Source organism: Rattus norvegicus, chromosome 1 (assembly GCF_036323735.1).
Source record: "Rattus norvegicus strain BN/NHsdMcwi chromosome 1, GRCr8, whole genome shotgun sequence".
Taxonomy (NCBI): domain Eukaryota; kingdom Metazoa; phylum Chordata; class Mammalia; order Rodentia; family Muridae; genus Rattus; species Rattus norvegicus.
Window position 1 is genome coordinate 130,378,238 of NC_086019.1, and position 15,342 is coordinate 130,393,579.

The 15,342-nt window shown below is 40.6% G+C and overlaps 1 protein-coding gene across 13 annotated transcripts in view; it reads right to left on the bottom strand.

The window, feature by feature from the left end:
* Positions 1-14,582, bottom strand: part of Mef2a (myocyte enhancer factor 2a) — a 134,737-nt gene extending 120,155 nt beyond the window's left edge. For 3 of the 13 annotated variants that reach the window (XM_039080825.2, XM_039080839.2, XM_063265624.1), the window contains exon 1: positions 13,818-14,582. The gene's annotated coding sequence lies outside the window, so the exon portion shown is untranslated. Of the gene's footprint in view, positions 1-13,328; positions 13,691-13,817 lie in introns of those variants that run through there. The other 10 variants (XM_039080833.2, XM_063265619.1, XM_063265617.1 and 7 more) reach the window with 8 other exon arrangements.
* Positions 14,583-15,342: the final 760 nt, after the last annotated feature.

Here is a 15,342-nt window from a genome sequence, read left to right on the forward strand (position 1 = left end):
GAATTACATGTATCAATAAATCATAATTAATAGAAGTTATCCTTTCCAAGCCACTACCTCCTAGTAGCAAAGAACTATATCATATGTGTTTCTATTCTAAATCAACATAAAAGGGGTAAAGAATAAAACCTATAAAAGGAGATAGGGTTCAGGGAACAGAATCAAAACTAATTACCTTGGGGTAATTTCAGCCAAAAATAAAAGAATTTTGTGGTAGGGACTCAATAAAAACTATTAATTTTGGCAAGTGACCAATAAGGAAGAAATAAATCTAAGATGTATCTTTTCTAGTAACATGGAACTAGAACTAGGCACTGGAGCTGGACTCTACTCCATGCATCATGCCCACAAAGTCCACAGAGAACGTGCCCAAACTGTAGAAGAAATGGTGAGCAAATCTCACAAGAATGCCTGTTCAGTGCAGAGCCATGAGGTCTGCTTAATACTTATGGAAACTAAGAAAAATGACTATGATAATTCATGTTATAAATTGAAAACAACATACAATTCTCAAGACCATAAAACTGAAACAAACAAAAAAGGCAGAAGGAACAGTATAACATGGTTTTCAAAGATTAACATCAGAAGCTACCTTTTCAGAAAATTCCACAGAAAAGATTGCTATCAGAATAAAAAGTACCATGGGGAGCTCTTGGCTGAATAGAGTAGGTCCTAAAACTCCCATTTTAGTAAAAGCAAGGCATTCTTAATTTATATCAATGGACATAAGCCTTTAAATTAACAACACTGCTTTTCAGGAAAAAAAAAGCATTATGATTCTAATAACTATCATGCACATGCTAGGAGAAAGAGGAAAGAATATTCAGTGTTCGTTTATTTATTTCTACTCCAAAACATTCTAGAGCCTCTAGCTAGCTCATCAGTGGAAGGTAAAAGCCATAGTCTCTCCCTAACTAAAAGCTTTATAGCAACTGACAGTATAAGTCAATGGATTCTCCACTTGAAGTAAAGATTTCAGAGTGCAACCAATGGTGGCAGTATAACTTACTCTAAAACACTCCACATTACTGTTGTTAATGAAAAGGAAATCACACACTGTAACCACACACTAACCAGTAGCAAAGAATGAAGTACACACGCAGATGTAATGCAGAGCATCTGTGAATGAAGGCTGTAAAACCAAAACCTTGCACTTGATTTCTGGAGCTCTAACTGACCCTGGGCTCTAACACAAGGCTTTGTAGAAAAGAGGATAGCAAAGGAGCTCGAGGGCCATTCTGAAAACACAAAAGCCACTCTAAATCTTTAAGTATTGTAAGAGTGTCTGGGGAGATAAGAACACATAAGGAAGAATTCCAAAATCCTGGCGTTATGAAGAAACAGGAGTAACTTAAGAAATCTAGGTGCCATGTAAAAGGAAACTCTGAAACACAGCTCCCAGAGGCAAAATGTAGGGGGGGGGGGATATCACTGGCAGTTGTATAATAAAACAAAATAGAAAACGGGAACATGTATGGTTGTAAAAGAAAAATCATAAAGCTGAGATTCTTTAACCTTTCTCCAGCCACTGAAACAGACAAAAAATTTTAATTACTTAAAAGTAACAAAACAGTTCACACTGACAGTAGAGGAAATTATTAACCTATGAGCACTGTATATTCCCTCAAAACATGAAAAAGTTTAAAGTCCAGAAAAACAGAAAACAGAAGTTGATATATATCAAGTGGGGAACACCCTCTGAGCCCAAAACAACCACCTCTGAGAAGAAAAAAATGATTACACCATTACTTCAAAGAGAACTGAGATATGTAAGCAAGCCACCCTGAATTTTAACTCTAAAATTAAAAACAAATAGATAAAATACACAAAGAAATAAAGGCCATAGCTGCATTTAGGCTGAAAAGAGAGGAAAGAAAAAATCATTACAGAAGTGCAGCACAAACAGCAAGACCTCTCTAACTCAGCAGAGATAAAACAGTTCACCACACAGCTTGTTTGTTTTGTTTTCCTTTTTGAGGCAGGGTTTCTCTATGTAACAGCCTTGACTGTCCTCTGTAGACCAGGATGGCCTCAAACTCAGAGATCCACCTGTTTCTGCCTACCCAGTGCTGGGATAAAAGGTGTGAGCTGCCACTGTCTGGCATGATCTAGGTAGATGCCATCCTCTAAAACAAGAAGTCACGGCTCTCTAGAAAAGCTGGTTGAGATGGGGAGATGGATGGATGGATGGATGGATGGATGGATGGATGGATGGACGGACGGACAGATGGACGGACAGACGGACGGACGGACGGACAGATGAACAGACAGAAATAATGAACCTGGAGTTTCTCATAAGAAAGGTTCAAAAAGGATAGGGGGCATGTCAGAATGACACAGGAACAAGGGAGGAGCTTTCTAGTGATCTGGGCAACATGATTTATAGTAACATCAACTATGACCTACAAAATAATATTCTTACTAATAAAAATGAATCAACATTGAAGTGAAGGAAAAGGAACGCCTCTTCATTACAGAAGACTGTCAATTAATAAACGTTTAGGGTCAAAGAAACTACAGAATCACCACTAGGTAAATTCTACAGTGATAAATAGTGCTGTAAGTCCCACTGATAGATGCTAAAATAAATGGATGAGAGTTTAAAGAGAAACCGGAAATTAGCAGATCTTCAAAAAAATTCTCCCTGAAGATATATATATCAATTATAAAGAGGAAAAACTCTGACTTCACAGAGAAGACAGCAGACACCTCCTTAATTAAGGAAACAGATTAACATCAGTAATAAGACACTGACATTATATACTCCAGATACAAAACAAACCTCCTGCTAGAAAGCCATTACTTCATGTCACAATCACCCCCACCCTTTGTAGCAGGAACAGCAGGGCTGCCTCTATGGAAACACTGGGGGCTGTGCAGCTGCAAAAGCATCTCCTGCAAGAAGACCTAATTGAAGACTGCCTATGACACCAGCATTCCTACAGGAGGACCTAATTGAGGACTGCCTGAGAGAGCGAGAATTGCCAGTACAAACAATGCCAGCGAATCAGGAACTGCTGTTTAGAAGAGACGCTTTCTTGGAACCAATGGGGAGCAGGTGGAGGGATTAAGGAGTTCACAGCAGTGCTCAGGTGAGCTTGCCGCAGCACCTCCCACCTGCTCCCAGGGTCTGTGTCCTTGACTCTGCGCCAACTCACCCCCAACCCCCAATGGGCAGGTAAAGTCGGGCGGGGGCAGAGAGCTGTCCAGGGCACAGGCAACATCTGAGGTCTTACAATTCTGGGAATCTCACCTAGAACTTTACACATACTGCCATAGAGCTCTAGATCAATCCCACAAGCATTACCCTTTTGACTAATTTCTTTTGAAGCTTAAGATGTTAGTACAAAGAAATACCTTAACAGAGTTTAAGGTTTTCCATAATCTGGTCCCTATTTATCTTCTACTACTATTTGTGCATGTCCTCTCTTCCATGTCCACTTTGTTTCTTTAAAGCAATTTGAGCTCCTGCCCCTCACATTTTTTGTTTTGTTTTTCTTGAAAGATGGTCTATCTTTACTTATTTAAAGGATTTGTAATGAGTGGAGCCTTGTGAAATTTCCGCCTTCCATGTTAAGCATGTCTACTGGTTCTGTACTTCTTTGAGTCTTGTTTAGACAGCCATGTTGTTAAGGTACCACAGGTTTACCTGTTGCTGCTTGGAGACACAATGGAATTCCTAGTCCTTGGATTCTTACAACCTTGCTGCCCACTCTTCTTAGATGTTCCCTGAGCCTTAGGAGCAAGAGTTGCAATGAAAATGTATCAATTAGGCTTTGATTCAGCTATCAATTCCTTGGGGCTAAATATTCCAGGCTTCACTGAAACTTGACTAACTGCTCCTTTTATGTGTTTTTATAGTATTCCACAGTGCATGCATTAAACAAAACCAAGCAATCAAAGCAGATTACAAACACATTATTTCCAGCACTCTCAAGCTAAGAAAGCCAAGTCTTGTTCACCTTCCCCACACTTCACTCAATGAAACAAATAAGGAACTGAAAACCAAAGTAACAAAGTAGTTAGAAAAAGGTCTGTCTTTTTGATTTCTAACTCAAGAAAATATTCTTTGCCCCAAACATTGTGGCACTTATTTCAACCTCCATAAAAAAAATGTTAACTGGATATACAACATGTGACAAAATTAATAAAGTTTTAAATGTCACCTAATTTTATAATTAAAATGACACCCACAAAAATTACTATTTGGTAAAGAACAAAACATTATAATGCAAGATTACATATTGATGTTCGCTGATTATACATTTTAATCACAATTAGATATTTAAAAGTGGAAAAAGTTTATCATTTATTCTATAATAAAGTTTAAAACCAAATACATAAATTAGCAACTCACTTAAAAGAACAGATTCCACAAAATTAAAACATAACAAACATCAGAGAATTAATTTTGATATGAGACAACACTGAATCATTTGGATATTACATACTATAAAACATATGGCTAACCACCATGGCAAAATATTATAAAACACACTCATTGAGCATATAAAGACTTGTGAAATAAGATTCTTACTCTCATAACGTTCAAAACACAATTTGGAAAACAAAGACAACCACTGAAGTATCAAGTGCAAAGAATCATGCACTGCCTGAAATTTTTAACATTTAAAAAGGCTGAACACTTAGCTTTAGTGACAGCAAGCCTGGTATGCACAAGCCCCTGGATTCGATGGTAGAGAGGGGGACTTTTTTCTTCTAAGTTTTGAGAATGTAAAGACAAATTAAAATCTACCAACATAAACCCAACATTCCTTAGCTTGACAAATTAAAAGGCTCTAAAACAATACAATTCCGAACTATCTACTACCCAATTCTTGGTTTCTTTATACTTAAAGGGAGGGAGGAGAAGTGTTGCTGAAGAGATGGCTCTATACTGGCTGCTCTCTCAGAAGCCCTGGTACAACTGTCTGTAATTCCAGTTCCAGAGAATCCAAGGTTCTCTTCTGGCTTCTGGGCACCAGGCACACAAGTGATACAAAGATACACATACAGGCCAAACACTCATACACATAAGATAATTTTTTAATAAAAATAATCATGTTATGGCAACAAGAAAGTAAAGTAGCAGCAAGAAAATCGTAAGATTAGCCCAGACTATCTTACTGTTCTACAAAACAAGGAAGCAATCAAAAAATAAAACAGAACACATCAAAACAATGAGTTAAGTCAAAGAGTTTCAAATGTGGGTAAGTTTGAAACATTTTTCAAAATGAGTTAAGAACAATAATTGAGAAAAACCCATGTGATAAAAAAAAAAAAAAAGAACCCATGAATTCATACTGGTTGGTATCAACGAAACAGTTAAGAAAAAAAAAAATCCCTTTACAACGGAAAGGAGTACCCACTGAATAATGTTTAAAAGGTGGGAAGGAACAGAAAAACACCATTTGCAATCACTGTATGTGTAGCTGACTCAAGCAAGAATCATCAAGGAACACTACAACCAGTAACTGAACATTTTTAGGTAAACTGAAACAGATGCTTCAACAACGACAAAGGAGATGGTGGCATCTTTTATAATGGAAAAAACTGGCAGGTAAAACTTCCACTCAACAGTCCAAGTAAACAGCAGCAGCAGCATCAGATGGGCATCGAACTACCTCCAGAAGCACATGTCAACACTTACCAGGAGACTATGCCAGAAGGCCATTACCTTAATATAACAATGAAGAGGCAAAAAACAAATCTTAACTGACAGACAATCCCTTAACACTACTGTTAAGGAAAGACCAAAAATATTTGAAGAACTGTTTCAGATTTAATCAATGCAAGATTTATTAACAGCTACATGCAACACATCAGGAAAAATGTTATTAAAAATAGTAATGGCACAACTAGAAACTATTTCAATATGAATTCTATCAATTAATAATACAAGATTATATTTCTTACACCCACCATATGGTTGTTATAGAAGAATGTGTCCCAGTTATTAAGAGGTACTAGATGAAGCATTTAGGAGGAAAGGATCACAAGGTGCATAACTTACTCTCAAACAACTCAATAATAAAAATGGAAATTAGAGGAAGACAAAAGGGGAAGGGCAAAAAGACAGAAAAGGAAAAGGAGAGCAGGTTCCTGGCATCACAGAACAGTGCATGCTAATGGCATATGATTCTTGCATGATTTCACTGTTAGCAATGTACACTTCTAACCATTACTATATAGGCTGTTGTACATTTGGTCTTGGCTGTGTTTCTGATTTTAACCAAACAAACATGCATTCCCTGGAACCCACAAGAAGATGTAATCAGGGAGCTTCTAACTGTAAGTAAGGTCATGTTTCTAGAGTCTATAGTCACTTTGCAAATACAAAGAGTGATGGAAAAGAAAGTGACCAAGCAAATGTGGCAAATGTTGACAGCTTATCAACCTAGGAGAGAGGTGGACGGGAGGTCACTGTGTCTGTCACTCTTTTGCTTTCGCAAAGCTGGAATGTTTTCCAAAATAATTTTTTAAGTCTTCTGTCAATACTAAAATTTTACATTTCGGAAAGTAAGCCATATCTGAAAGAAAAGAAAAATAACCTTAGCTACTAACCTCTTCATTCCCTTTCATAATTAGTGTCATCAATTAAATGTATCAGCATTAACAAGAGGTCTTCAGTATCAAAACACTATGGAAAGTAGCACCTAATTTCCAAAAGTCCACTTCTAAGTCAAGTGTTCATCATGTGGAATGATTTTCACTACTACAAATGATCAGAGGTTCCTACAGTTGGCCACAAGTTTCAAATTTTTCTTTAACAATACAGGTGAACTGGCAGTATGTTTCTTGAACGCTGTGTTAAATTGGAGCCTTTCTAAAACAGCATGTGAAATTAGCTGGATAAAATGAAGGGGAGTAGAGGAATAATGTTTGTTAGTAAAGAACAATAAGATCATCATTTCAAAATAATACAGTCTTTAGATAGCAGGGCTACCATCACCCTATGAGAAGGCAAACTGACTCCCAGGAAATGCCACTAATCCCCAAGAATTCTCAAATTCCTTTACAATGCTGATGAAAATATGCTAATTCTTACAGAAAATGCATGTTAGGGTTTATGATCTAGAAATTGTTTTTAATCTTAGTTGAGAAAATAGGTTGTTGATTATTTCAGTTGATTAGGGCAACCAAATTCCACTTCATCATTCCCTCAGAATTTACTCCTTATCAATAGGATGGTGGATCCAGACCATAAGTGACCTGGTTCCTGATCTAGCAGGAGAGAGTGGCATCAGTTACAATACCCCAAAATGAGATTTATTCTGCAAATAATGTATGTATCCAGGGCTTTGGAAAGCATACAAGAACAGGAGAGAAAATTCATCAAGAGAGATTAAAACTGGAGTCACAGATGAGATAACATTTGAGGTAGTACTTAAAGGATAAGTAAGTAGTTCAGTAAGTCTATGAACAAGGAAGTATTTCAATCACTGGAGGAAAAAAAAAGTTAACAAAGATACAGAAACACTCATTCCAAAATGTCAACATCTTCCAAGTGCAGGCAGTGTACTGTTAATGACTGACAAGCCTGATCTGCCTTTGTGGAGCTCATAGTCAGACAATGGAGAAAGATCACAAATATAGAGATAATTGAACAAATCACACTACACAAATTTTTAAAGGAAATAATCCATGTGTAAGTGTCTTCATTGGATATTTTTGTGAGGGGGATAGTCAATTTGACACTGAAAAGAATTAATTGAGAAATTGCCTCCATCAGATTTTCCTATGGGTAAATCTGTGAAGTATTTTCTTGATTACTTGGAGAGCCCAGCCTACTACAGGTGGTGCCACTGAGTTCCAATGTTGTCTAAGAAAGGACAATGTTGTCTAAGGGTCAGGGGGAGAGCTGGCTGGTGAGATGGTTCTACAGTTAAGAGCACTGGCTGTTCTTTTAGAGGTCCTAAGTTCAATTCCCAGCAACTACATGGTGGCTCATGAAGATCTATAAAGGGATCTAATGCCCTCTCCTGGCATGCAGGTAGATGAGCACACAAAGCATTCCTATCATAGACAGACAGACAGACATTTAAAAAAGGAAAGAAAGAAGGCTGGGCCAGGAAGTAGTGGCATATGCCTTCTATCCCAGCACTCAGGAAGCAGAGGCAGGAGGATCTCTGTGAGCCTGGTTTGCAGATCAAACTCCAGGAAACCCAGGGCTGTTATACAGAGAAACCATGTCTCAAAAAAACAAAAAGATGAGCAAACAAAAGCAGGCTGAGCAAGCCATGGACAGCAAGCCAGTAAGCAGCATTCCTCCATGGCTTCTACTTCAGTTCCTGCCTCCAATTCCTGCCTTGAGTTACAAGCACTTGAGGGATGAAAGCTGGAGGATCAGGAACTCAAGGTCATCCTCAGCTACATGGCAAGTTCAAGACCAGCCTAGGTTTGTCTCAAAAGTGAGGGAGCAGGTTTGAGGGTGGTGGGAGAGCTCACAGGAGGCTACTGGAATAAATTACATAAAAGACAGTAACTTAGAATGAAGAAACAATAGGAACTAAAAGATGTGCTGAAGATCGTGAAGAACAAGACTTGCAGGTAAGTGAATTAGATTTGAGAATGAAACATTCTCTGGCTTGAATGAAATAAGGTACTAAGGTAGGGAAGATCACTAGAAATACAAGATGGTGGAAGAAAGAGGAGGAGGAAGAAAAGGAAGAGAGGAATAAGGAAAAACAGAGAGGAAAATCTGGCTCTACTTCAGTTGTATTATGTCTGAGATTCTAAATGGATGTCTAAGTAGACAGCAAGCTCAGGAGAATTCTAAGCTAGAAAGTTAAAAAGTAGGGAGTCATCATCTTGAAAACACATGGCTATTTCAGTGAAGAGCACACAGCTGGTCTAGGATAAGGCAGAGAAACCAAAGGTTAATGGCTAAGGTATATCTGGAAAGTCTGAAATGGAAGGATCTTATTAGGTAAGCCATTGACTAATAACTACAGCCACAGCAGCAGAAAAATAACAGTGCCGGGTAAATTACTGCATGCTATAAAATCAGTCTACTATACTCACATATCTTACTAAATCATCTCAAAAAACTCTACGGAGTGGATGTTATGATTCGTACTTTACACAATGAATGAGCCTCACACATATAGAGGACTTCTCAAAGAACACTAAGTAGACTGCTTATTTTCACTTAGTCTGATTTTAGTGGGCAATCTCTTAAGCTTGCCTTACAGCCCCTCTACTGATCTTTCACACACCTTCAAAGTTTTTGTTTGGTTTTGGTTTTTAAAACAACTGGCATACAGGTGTGGAGAGAGCTCTGTTATTCAATGTACTTACTGCTCTTGCAGAGAGGACCTGTCCTATCCCCAGCATTCACATGGTGGCCTACAACCATCCTTAACACCAATTCCAGAGGATCCAACACCCTCTTCAACCTCTGAGGACACATGTGGTATACATACATATGCAGCCAAAGTACACGTAAAATATTTTTAAAGAGAGAACTGGTACATTGGTCTGAATTTTAGGAATACATTCCAATCTTACATAGTAGATAAACTTCTGGGAGTATGGACCAAAGGTGAGACAGGCAAACACGGCATTATGCAATGCCAGACAGAGTAACTTGTTTTAGTAAGCCCACATTACAAGTTATCTTAAGAGGGCAAACAGAAAGTAGTTCTTTGCTCAAAGAGTCACATCAAAAACAAAACCCAAGTCAAAACTGCATATGCACACTGCTGGTCACAAAACAAGAAGGAAAAAGGACCAAACACCATTCATTACTGAAAACATTTCTCAGAGCATAAAACTTTTACCGATTTTTTTTATCCACAAAGTCTGTATTTCTGCTTAGAGAATAAAACTAGCATTAATTCAAAACAGCCATGAAAAGATGTGCTTGCTTTGAAGGCTGGATGTGGCTGTGGTACAGAGCACCTGACTCACATTAGTGATACCCTGGGTTTGATCCATGTAAGAAAAGATATGCCTTAACCGGTATTTGCTAGCAAGGCAATTATGTCTGATTTTCCTCTATGTTAGAAAAGTGCCCTTGTCAGAGTTATCAGGCACACATGTGGTATATATACAAACATGTATGCAAATACCTAAAATAATAAATATTTAAGGAAAAAAAGAAAAAGAAAGTGCCCTCGGGTTTCTGCACCATCAGTGTTAACTAGTTTTAGTAAATTACTTACATACAACATTATATAAATAATGGTATTCCATTCCACCCACACAATCCAATGTTTTAAACTTAGTTATGTATGATATTACCTTTGGTTACTATTAAGACAACCCACATTAGAATTAAATGTGACATTTATCAATTAGGTTCAGTTAATACAAATATTGTTAAAATCTATAAAAATTAATATAAAATATTTATTAAATTAATGCCAGTACAGATCCTATGCTGTAATGTAATACTTTCTAATTAACAATGAGCTTACACTGTTTAATTGTAGTAAACTGGTAGAGGGCACACTTATCATTGGTACACAGATAAAATAAATACAGATGAAGTCATTTAGCCTCACAGACCAGGCAAATGAAATATGAAAAAATTATAGATTACTTACTAATGAAAAGCTTTTCAAGTATGTTTATTTCAGAAAAGTTAAATACTTTTTTTCTGATTTCAAATGTTAAAGACTACATCTTGAAAAGAGCTCTGATAACTAATACAAGACTTAATTCACTGAAGAATTGGAAAATTACTTATATTCAAATCTAATTCTAAACAAAATTAGGGGAGAGCAAGACTAGAAGTCACAATTGCAGATCAAAACCTAAAGTAAACTAATCCAGTGAACATTGTACGATGATCTGAGCGTGAACTGACACTGGCACTGGGATATTTTTTCAAAATACATACATGAGGTTTTCCTGTACCAAGTCCTTTGTATCACAGAGCTTTCTCACACTAGCTTACATACAAAACGGCCACCGAAAAAGATCCATGGAAGCAGGAAGGAAGGAGACTGGGTAGCATGCATTCTTGTGCATCAAAGCTCAAGCAGAGATCTATGAACTCGCCTCATTTAAATTCTACTGCCACGGGACAGGTGGCACAGTTCTTTTTGCCATTTTATTGATGTTATTTCATTAATTTTGTTAGTAGTAAAGTTAGCATCTAAATCAAGAACTGACTTTTAAAAAAATCAAACAGCCTTTCTTCAAGGTTTGCAAATCAGAATCCTTTCATGAGATTATCTTAAACATTCATTCAATTTCCCTATTTACTCTTCCTTAACTACTTAAACTGGAAATGAAATCATGTCTCAATCTATAGAGACCACATTTACAGATCTTTTTACTCTTGGGAAAAGGCAATAGTAATCATTTTCAACCCACAAAGCAGTATTCTCGTTATCCCTTCAGTACTAAAAAGCTTAGCACTAGACTTTGTAACATTCCTAGGAACCTTGAGCTTATCTTTAAAGGGGGAGTGTGATATAAGAAACAATGTTTGAAATTTAAGTGCCTCAGAAAATCCATGATTTCATCCACGAGGGTTAGAATGAAATCCTCTTCTTATCAAACTAAAAGATGCAAGAGAAAACTGAGGGTTTTCCGAACAGACTGACAAGCATGCTACTTCCCCAAAACAAATCTGACTGTGGACCCCTCCTAAATCATAAGATAACCTACTAAGATTTAACTACACTAGCAAACTTCACCTTCAAATATAAAGCTGCAGTGAAAAGAGAGAAAGAAAAAAAAAAAAAACAGAATCAGCATCTGAAACAACTCAACATTTAAAAAACTTTATTTCCAATTACATTTACAAAAACCAAAATAAAGAAAAACAAACACAAAACCAAAAACCCTTTGTCATTTCCCTGTAGTGAAAACATAAAAACCATATAGAGAATTAAATTGTTCTCAAACCATAATTCAAATACTGACATTACAATCATTTTTAAGCCTCAGAAAGCTATCCCTTTCTTTGGTCAGTCTCTAGTTCTTCAATTTAAAATCTTAGAGGGTGAGCCAAGTGCAATTTACCTTCATGAAAGACTATGATCTTGTGTAGCAACAGTATGAATTGAAGGAAATAGGGAAGTACAGTTGAATTTAGAAGTCACCATTCTTCACAAACATTGACTGTTTTAACACATAAATATCTTTGGAAACTTTCTCACAACAAGAATTATTACCATGTAGTGTGTAAGCGTGCAATAGCCAGTTTTAGCTTTTCAAAGTGCTTTCACGATTTTAACATTATCCTCTCAACTTTTGCAGCAATAATTAAAGTAAAAGTAATTCCAACTCAATGAAGCAACAACAAATACTTAAGTTACTGTCTTAGACAACACACAGATGTGTCCCAGTAAACATTCTATTTATATAATATTATACTACATTTACTATAAATCATCTTTAAGGGAGAATGTCTCCCTAAAAGTTGCCATTAAAAAAAAAGGCAGAGCTGTCCAAAAACATATAAAAAAACCAATACAAATATCATAATGGCATTAACAGTTACTTCATCCTCATTTCCTAAATTTACAGGAAAAGAAGTGTCATTTTAGTATGTTTTAAAAAAAAAACAAAACACTACTTTGTTTACCTTTTCCTCAGACTGTCCAAGTACTGCCAAGGTAACATAGATTTTAAAACTGACAACTAGACTACTTAGCAGTTGCCAAAACAACGCAGCTGGATTCTTAAAGGGAAAGTACTCTTGTGTAATATACACCTAATTACTGCTTTAGGGAACCTCACTGTCATACAGTAGTGGATGTTACAAGAAAGACATAAAAGAAACACAATGTGCTGCGCTACAAATCTGAAAACTGTTATACAATATTAGTTTTTAAAATATGTATACAGTTGTCAACAGTTCACAGCAGGTCTTTCTAATTTCAATTTCTGGAATCCCAATTTCACAGTAAACTAACACACAGGTTAAGACGATGGTGTATTCAGTCTACACTCAGTTCCCTTCTGGATCACGATGACAGGAGCTTCAGAGCTCAGGGACCTATTTAAGATCCGAGCGAGCAAGAATTTGATAGTTAAACTTTCCCAGGGAGAGGGAGGAAATGCTAATTCAGAAATGCTCACCTTTCCCAAACTTGCCTGCAATATCACAGATCTTTAATCCTCAACTGTCCAAAAAACAGATGACATCGAACCCAAAAGCAAAGTTTCCATCACACCCTGCGCCCCCTGTGCGGCGGGATCTACCCAATTGCAAGGAGCGGGTCCCTTCAGCAGCCCCTAGTCCTCTTTCCCCGCACCCGCAGGTGCTCGAACCCGGCCACCGCCCGGGCCAGCCCCGGACACACACCCTACCACCGACATCACCGCGGCAGAGTTCAGACCCCTACCTCCCGCCCCAGCGAACCAACCTTCCCCACGAAGCAGAAGCGGGGGAACTTTAAGTGCGACCACAGGGCCGGACGCCCCCCGTACTGACTGTCTACCGAACGGGGAGACCCCGAGGTTCGCGATGCTGGAGGAACGGACCGAGTGGCTCCGCAGCCCCCTGGGAACTCCGTCAACTTTCAGGGAGGAGCGGGGCGGCGCGGCGGGGGGCCCCAGAGGTGGCGCGCCCAGGGAGGAGACTCACGACGGCTCCGGCGGGCCCCCGCCGCCGCGCCCGCCGCCCCCCGGGCTCGCCCCGAGGCACCCCGCCCCCACAGCACGGGGCCGCGCCCCTCCGTTTTCCCGAGGGCCCCGCCGCCCGGCGCCCAGCCTCTCCCCGGTCCCAGGAGCCCCGCGGGTACCCCTCCTCGGCCTCGCCGCCCCCCCTCTCCGTTGCAGCGTCCCCCCGCTCCCAGCACGGCCCGACCCCCTTCCCAGCCGCCGCCACATCTCCGCCACCCGCGGCCTCTCACCGAGTCTCCGCTACAGCCGGCGGGCGCGCATACGCCGCAGCCCCGGCCCGGCCCGCCACAGCACTCCGCGCCGCCCGGAGCCGCCTCCTTCAGCCCGGGACTCGCCGGGACATCCGCGCACGGATCCCCACACCGGGGCTATTTTTAGGAGTCAGGCCTCGGCCAGACCGGAACTCGTTCTTCGCGGTGCGCGTGCGCACTGCGAGGACGTCTTGGTGTCCCTCCGCCGGCCTCGCCTCTCCCTTCCTCTCGGCTTCCTCTCTTTCTTCTCTCTCGAGCTCTCCTTTTAGGGTATATTTCTGCTCTCGGTGGGTCCTGAAGGGTTTGTCATGGGCAAGACAAGGGAACAGTCAGAGAGAGCCGCGCCTTCTGAACAGCTAGCGCTATTCCACAAGGACATGAGGGGCGGACTATGTTTTTCCGGGTGGGTGAGGCGACAGATCACCCGGCACAGGAAGGAGATGACGGCGGCTTGGCGCCGGGGCTGCAGCCTGGAGCGCGCTTCCCTCTGAAGGACCGTGTTCTCCTGGAAGGGAGACTGGTCACTTGATGAGGGCCTGGGCGTGGCGGGCCGGCGGTGTTGCGCCCCCGCCGCCTCCTGGACCAGCTCCGGCCCACGGCTCCGGTGACGCGGCGCGTGACCGGTCCCCGCGCTAGGTCCGCGACCACAGCGGGGGCCCGACACCGCGGGACGGCCCAGACGCCCTTAGCCGTGCTCGGGACCGAGGCCAGCTCCCCGCCCTCGTGAGCGCTGGGCCTGCCCAGACCTAGGCTCGCCACGCCCTCACTGTGGTCAGGGCCACACCTGTGTCCGGGCCTGGACAGCTGCTGGGCCAAGCAGTTGGACCCTGTCCCTGGCCACTCAATCCCAGCAGAGGCTTGGAAAGCAAAGACACCTTGAGAATGAGGCAACCTGCCTATTTGGGCTATTAATACTAGCTAGTATGGCTTTGCAGTAAACTGTATCTCACTCAATCCTCACATCCCAGTGAAGTTCACCTCACTTTCTGTTCCCATTTGACAGATAAGAACGGAAAAAGTAAAAACCACACTGACCAGGCAGGGCTACACAGCGTCAGAGAAGGGCAATGAGGATGTGAACTCCTAACAGCTCAACAAACTGATTTTTCTAAGGGGAAAAGATGTTCTTGAGACAGCACTTGTGTTTAGTTAAGTTACTGATTTTTGTCCAGTGAGGGCTTCTTAGGGTGAGTCTCTGCTGATCCTCACCCCAAAAGTTGCTACCTTTGTAGAGGTCCTTAGAATTCAATTGTTTGTACCCATATAATGGACACAAACCCAAATGTATGTTTTCATTCGAAAATGAGAGACTCAATCCTGTGTTTAGGACTTTAAAACAAGTCTTTGGGGTGGGTGAGCAGATGTACAGAGGCTGTGGGCAGAGGAACTGGGAAGTTACAAAGGAAGCTAGAGGCTCGCTGGCTTCCTCCCTCAAGGACAACAAGGCAATGTGCTGGGGAGAGTCTGACACAAAGGCAGTACAGAGATACCAGATACCAGACAC